Source organism: Heptranchias perlo, chromosome 2 (assembly GCF_035084215.1).
Source record: "Heptranchias perlo isolate sHepPer1 chromosome 2, sHepPer1.hap1, whole genome shotgun sequence".
In the NCBI taxonomy this organism is placed as follows: domain Eukaryota; kingdom Metazoa; phylum Chordata; class Chondrichthyes; order Hexanchiformes; family Hexanchidae; genus Heptranchias; species Heptranchias perlo.
Genome location: NC_090326.1, coordinates 17,070,996 through 17,076,995, shown reverse-complemented (window position 1 = coordinate 17,076,995; position 6,000 = coordinate 17,070,996). Strand labels below are relative to the sequence as shown.

The 6,000-nt window shown below is 43.5% G+C and overlaps 1 protein-coding gene across 4 annotated transcripts in view; it reads left to right on the top strand.

Moving 5' to 3' along the window:
- zdhhc11 (zinc finger DHHC-type containing 11) overlaps nt 1–6,000 on the top strand; it is a 127,715-nt gene that overhangs the window by 65,792 nt on the left and 55,923 nt on the right. The gene's annotated exons all lie outside the window — the stretch shown is intronic.

Below are 6,000 nucleotides of genomic sequence, written 5' to 3'. Positions count from 1 at the left end.
TCTGCCTCGGTGTGCCTCTCTCTCGCTCTCCCTCCCTCCCTCTGCCTCTGTGTGCCTCTCTCTCTGTCTCTCCCTCCCTCTGCCTCTGTGTGCCTCTCTCTCTGTCTCTCCCTCCCTCTGCCTCTGTGTGCCTCTCTCTCTGTCTCTCCCTCCCTCTGCCTCTGTGTGCCTCTCTCTCGCTCTCTCCCTCCCTCTGCCTCTGTGTGCCTCTCTCTCGCTCTCCCTCCCTCTGCCTCTGTGTGCCTCTCTCTCGCTCTCCCTCCCACCCTCTGCCTCGGTGTGCCTCTCTCTCGCTCTCCCTCCCTCCCTCTGCCTCTGTGTGCCTCTCTCTCTGCCTCTCCCTCCCTCTGCCTCTGTGTGCCTCTCTCTCTGTCTCTCCCTCCCTCCCTCTGCCTCTGTGTGCCTCTCTCTCTGTCTCTCCCTCCCTCCCTCTGCCTCTGTGTGCCTCTCTCTCTGTCTCTCCCTCCCTCTGCCTCTGTGTGCCTCTCTCTCTCTGTCTCTCCCTCTGCCTCTGTGTGCGTCTCTCTCTGTCTGTCTCTTCCTCCCTCTGCCTCTGTGTGCCTCTCTCTCTGTCTCTGTGTGCCTGTCTAAATATGGAGTTGATATTAGTATTTATAGGGTCTGTGGTGTAACTTGGGTGCAGTGGTAAACCGGGTGGGATGACCAGAGTTTTACTTCCTAATGGGTGTTCATGAGGTTGAATCGTTTCTCAATACAGCAGCAACCAAATATTCATGTCAGGAGACCAAGAGAGAGCATTTCACCAATGTGGAATAATTTGCGTGTACAATTATCTCCCTCCTGAATAATCCAAAAATCTACTCCCTGTGATTTTTATATGATTCTAGTTTCACTTGTGGGAGGTAGTTAAGTTGCATGGTGCATCTTCTAAAATGAATATTGAGGTATGAAATAAATTTTAATTAAAATTTGTAAGTCAGGAAACATTTGTATTTTCAGTTTGGTCTACGAACTGTGTCATAGCAGAAGCTGTCGTGACTGAATTGCTGAGCCCAATAGCTTGAGCTTGGTGAATGCCCAACAACAACTACTTGTATTTATACAGCACCATTATCGTATTAAAACGTCCCAAGGCACTTCACAGGAGCGATTATCAAACAAAATTTGACACTGAGCCACGTAAGGAGATATTAGGACAGGTGACCAAAAGCTTGGTCAAATAGGTAGGTTTTAAGGAGCATCTTAAAGGAGGAGAGAGAGGCTGAGAGGTTTAGGGAGGGAATTCCAGAACTTGGGGCCTACACGGCTGAAGACACAGCCTCTCTACCCTGTCGAACTCCTTCATAATTTTGAAGACCTCTATCAGGACACTCCCTCGGACTGCTTTTATAGAGAAAAGAGCCCCAGCCTGTTAGTTGTACCATCCTTGTAAATAAATCTTTTTTGCACTTTCTCCAGTGCTTCTATATCCTTTTTGTAATAAGGAGACCCGAACTCCAGTTGACCCCAAGAATCTATAGCCTTTTGGGAGGAGAGAATTCCAGATTTCTACTACCCTTTGTGTGCTTCCTGATTTCCCTCCTAAACTTATTGCAAATTAATCTACACAAGCTGGCAGAGATGAAATAGGTCTTTTCAAAGTACGCAAACCAAAGGGAGGGTCTAGGTTTAAGGCCTGAATGTGGATTAGGAATTGGTAGGAGGTATTGGGTTGGGGTGTCCCAGAGGGTTCAGTGCTGGGACTCCTCTTCTTCCCAGTGTACCCAACTTACCTGGATTTTTTTTGTTTCAGTTCAAGATATTTAAATTGACCTATGACACCAAGCTGAGAGGACTGTAGACTAAGAGGAGACAGCCAAGAGCTTGATGATGTATTCACATGAGCAGGGCATGGGCAAGTTAAGTTAATTATGGGCAAATGGAAGGTCAGATGTGAATGTATTCTATGGGTGGGATAGAACTTGTCAGGAGGCCAATTGACTCATTGCTCACTCTGCCTCAATAAGCAAAGTAAACCGGGTGCTGGGTATGTCTTAGGAACAGGAGGAGGCCATTCAGCCCCTCGAGCCTGTTCCGCCATTCAATTAGATCATGGCTGATATGTACCTCAACTCCATTTACCCGCCTTAGCTCCATAATCCCTTGACAATTTAGTACTCAAAAAAAAGCTTCAATGATCAGATAATTTAAGTTAAACTATTTCAATTTAAGAGTAGACTGTATTTTGGAACATGCCACTGTAATTTTTTTTTAAGTAATCCGTCTATTGTTTGATCAGTACATTTTGAGAGATGAATTTCTTACCATTAGTCGTGTACTTAGATTTGAAAGCTGTACATATATTCCTGGGAAACAGTGACCACAATACCATGAGGTTTCAATTGACTGGTAGAGCCAAAGGCACTGAAAATCTTCAGTTAATTCCAGATTTTAAAACTTTAATAAAATAGCAGAGGATTTGGAACAGCTCATTGGTCAGCCTGACTGGGCAGGAATACAACTGATGCTGAATATAAAAAGCAAGTTTTTACATCTCCCTAAAGCCAACAGAAGGGATTGTGGTCAGAAGAAGGCAAGGCAGCTGATTGGTCACGTACACAGACAAATGAGACGTAAACATAATGTTTTTATAGATTAATAGTACATAATACTCATAGAATTACATAGAAATTACAGCACAGAAACAGGCCATTCAGCCCAACTGGTGTTTATGCTCCACGTGACCCACCTCCCACCTTACTTCATCTCACCCTATCAATATATCCTTCTATTCCTTTCTCCCCCATGTACTTATCTAGCTTCCCCTTAAAAAACATCGATGCTATTCACCTCAACTACTCTTTTTGTGGTAGCAAGTTCCACATTTTAACCAATTTCTGGGTAAAGAAGTTTCTCCTGAATTCCTTATCAGCAAAACAAAGACAAGTACCATGAACAGTTAAAGAAAACTAAAGTCACAATTAGATCAGCTAAAAGGTTAGTGGAAAAGAGGATAGTGGGCAACTGTGGTAGTAATGGGAAAGGCTTTCTCAGCTACGCAAAGAGTCAGAGGACCAACAAAGACTGTATTGGGCCAGTGCAAGATGCTCAAGAACAGGTTAGAAAGGACTAGCCGGGTATGGCGGAGACACTATATGAATACTTTGCATGATCTTTACTCTTGAAGATGATGCTCAACTGACTGTATTGAGTGGTGCTATTAACAGTAAAATTAATATTATTAAAATAGATGAGGATATCACCTTAGATAGAATATGGAACCTCCGAATAGATTGGGCTACCGGCCCAGATGATATCTACTCAGGAATCCTTAAAGAAATGGGACAGGTACTGTATGAGCCCCTTGCCCCTATCTTTAATAGCTTGCTGGAGTCGCGGGCTGTATCCTTAAGACTGGAAGGATGCTAACATAGTTGATGATGTTAACTTGCAAATGTTACACCCTTGTTCAAAAAGAGGTGTAAGGATAAACCTGGCAGCTACAAGCCAGTCAGTTTAACCTGTGTGGTGGGGAAACTTTTAGAAATGATATTCTGGGACAGAATTAATAGTCACTTGGACAAATATGAATTAATAAAGGAAAGCCAGCACGGATTTGTTAAAGGCAAATCGTGTTTAACTAACTTGATTGAGTTTTTTAATGAGGTAACAGAGAGGGTAGTTGAGGGCAATGCTGTTGATGTGGTGTATATGGGCTTTCAAAAGGCGATTGATAAAGTGCCACATAATAGGCTTGTCAGCAAAATTGAAGCCCATGGAATAAAAGGGGCAGTGGCAGCATGGATGCAAAATTGGCCACGTATTGGAAACAGAGCATAGTGGTGGTTGGTTGTTTTTCAGACTGGAGGGAAGTATACAGTGGTGTTCCTCAGGGGTTGGTACTAGGACCACTGCTTTTTTTGATATATATTAATGACTAGGACTTGGCACAGATGGCACAAAACTTGGAAGTGTAGTAAACAGTGAGGAGGATAGTAATAGACTTCAAGAGGACGTAGACAAGCTGATGGAAAGGGCGGACACATGGCAGATGAAATTTAACGCAGAGAAGTGTGAAGTGATACATTTTGGCAGGAAGAATGAGGAGAGGCAATATAAACTAAATGGTACAATTCTAAAGAGGGTGCAGAGTCAGAGAGACCTGGAGGTATATGTACACAAATCTTTGAAGGTGGCAGGACAGGTTGAGAAAGAGGTTAAAAAAAGCATACGGGATCCTGGGCTTTATGACTAGAGGCATAGAGTACAAAAGCAAGGAAGTTATGTTGAACCTTTATAAAACACTGGTTCAGCCACAACTGGAGTATTGTGTCCAATTCTGGGCACCGCACTTTAGGAAGGACGTGAAGGCCTTAGAGAGGGTGCAGAAAAGATTTAATAGAATGATTCCAGGGATGAAGGGACTTCAGTTACGTGGATACTAGAGGAGCTGGGTTTGTTCTCCTTACAGCAGAGAAGGTTAAGAGGAAATTTGATAGAAGTATTCAAAATCACGAAGGGTTTGGATAAAGTAAATAAAGAGAAATTTTTTGCATTGGTAGAAGGGTTGAGAACCAGAGGACACAGGTTTAAGTTGATTGGCAAAAGAACCAAAGGCGACATGAGGAAAAACTTTTTTACGCAGCGAGTAGTTATGATCTGGAATGTGCTGCCTGAAAGGGTGGTGGAAGCAGATTCAATTGTGGCTTTCAAAAAGGAATTGGATAAATATTTAAATGGAAAAGATTTGCAGGGTTATGGGGAAAGAGTGAGGGAATCGGACTAACTGGATTGCTCTTACAAAGACCCAGCATGAGCTTGATGGGCTGAATGGCCTCCTTCCATGCGATAACCATTCTATGATTCTGTAAGGGTGATAAGGCAGAGCTGGGTAACTATAGGCTCATTAGCTTGATGTCAGTAATAGGTAAGATGCTTGAAGGAAGGAGAAGCTAGATAAGTACATGAGGGAGAAAGGAATAAAAGGATGTTGATAGAGTGAGATGAAGTAAGTTGGGAGGAGGCTCATGTAGAGCATAAACACCGGCATAGATCTGTTGGACTGAATGGTCTGTTTCTGTGCTGTAAATTGTATTTAATTAGGGATGCACTATATGACCATTTAGATAGGGAAGGCCTTCTCGGGGACACCGAAGAAGGCTTCTGGAAAAGGTGGTTGTGTTTTACTAATTTGATTGAATTTTTTGAAGAAGTCACTAGGTTAGTGGATGAGGGTAACCTGGTAGACATTGTATACCTGGACTTTCAAAGCCTATGATAAGGTACCACACGAGGCTTCTCTCCAAGATAGAATCTTGTGGAATTAGTGATAATGTGCTGCGGTGGTTTGAGTATCGGTTGAATGCCCCAAAAAGGAAATAAATTAATTTACCTGGAGGGTCGACTTCTCCCTCTGATCCTCCTCCCACTAGCTTCAGCCACTTCTCCACCTTTTAAAATGGCAGTCGAGTCCCGCTGGTGATGACCTAGCTTCAAGCACATGTCCTTGGCACCTGCAATTTAAAGGGAGGCCAGCAGGTAAGTTTCCTGATCCAATTTAAATGATCTCCCACCTGGTTTCTGCCGGGGGAGGTGGGGATGGTTTGGCGGACGGGGGAGCGCGGGGGTGTGGGGTGTGGGGTGGAGAGTTAAGATACCCCGCTGCGTGTCAGCGGACAGTTCAACTGTAGAGACATCACAGCTGAGGTCAACTGTTCCTGCTGTGTGAACGAACCTACTAGGCAGGGATTGTGGGATAGTGGGTTGTGCAACAAATATGAGGCCTGTAGTTCCTTCCTTGGAATCTGCTCAATCGAGAAATTTCAACGTAGATGTCAACAGAAATGTAAATCGGGGTGGGTATTCTGAATATTTAAAGAAAAAAACAAGAAATTTTAAGTGTGAAAAGTGAATGCAAAAGAACTCCAAATATCTATCAATGAGCGTGTTACACAGCACTCCAGCACCATCATCTCTGATCTGATATAAATCAACCTCTCAGCCCAAGGAAGATTCAATACAAAGAACCAATTGAATTGTACTTGTTTCATTTCCCTGCCC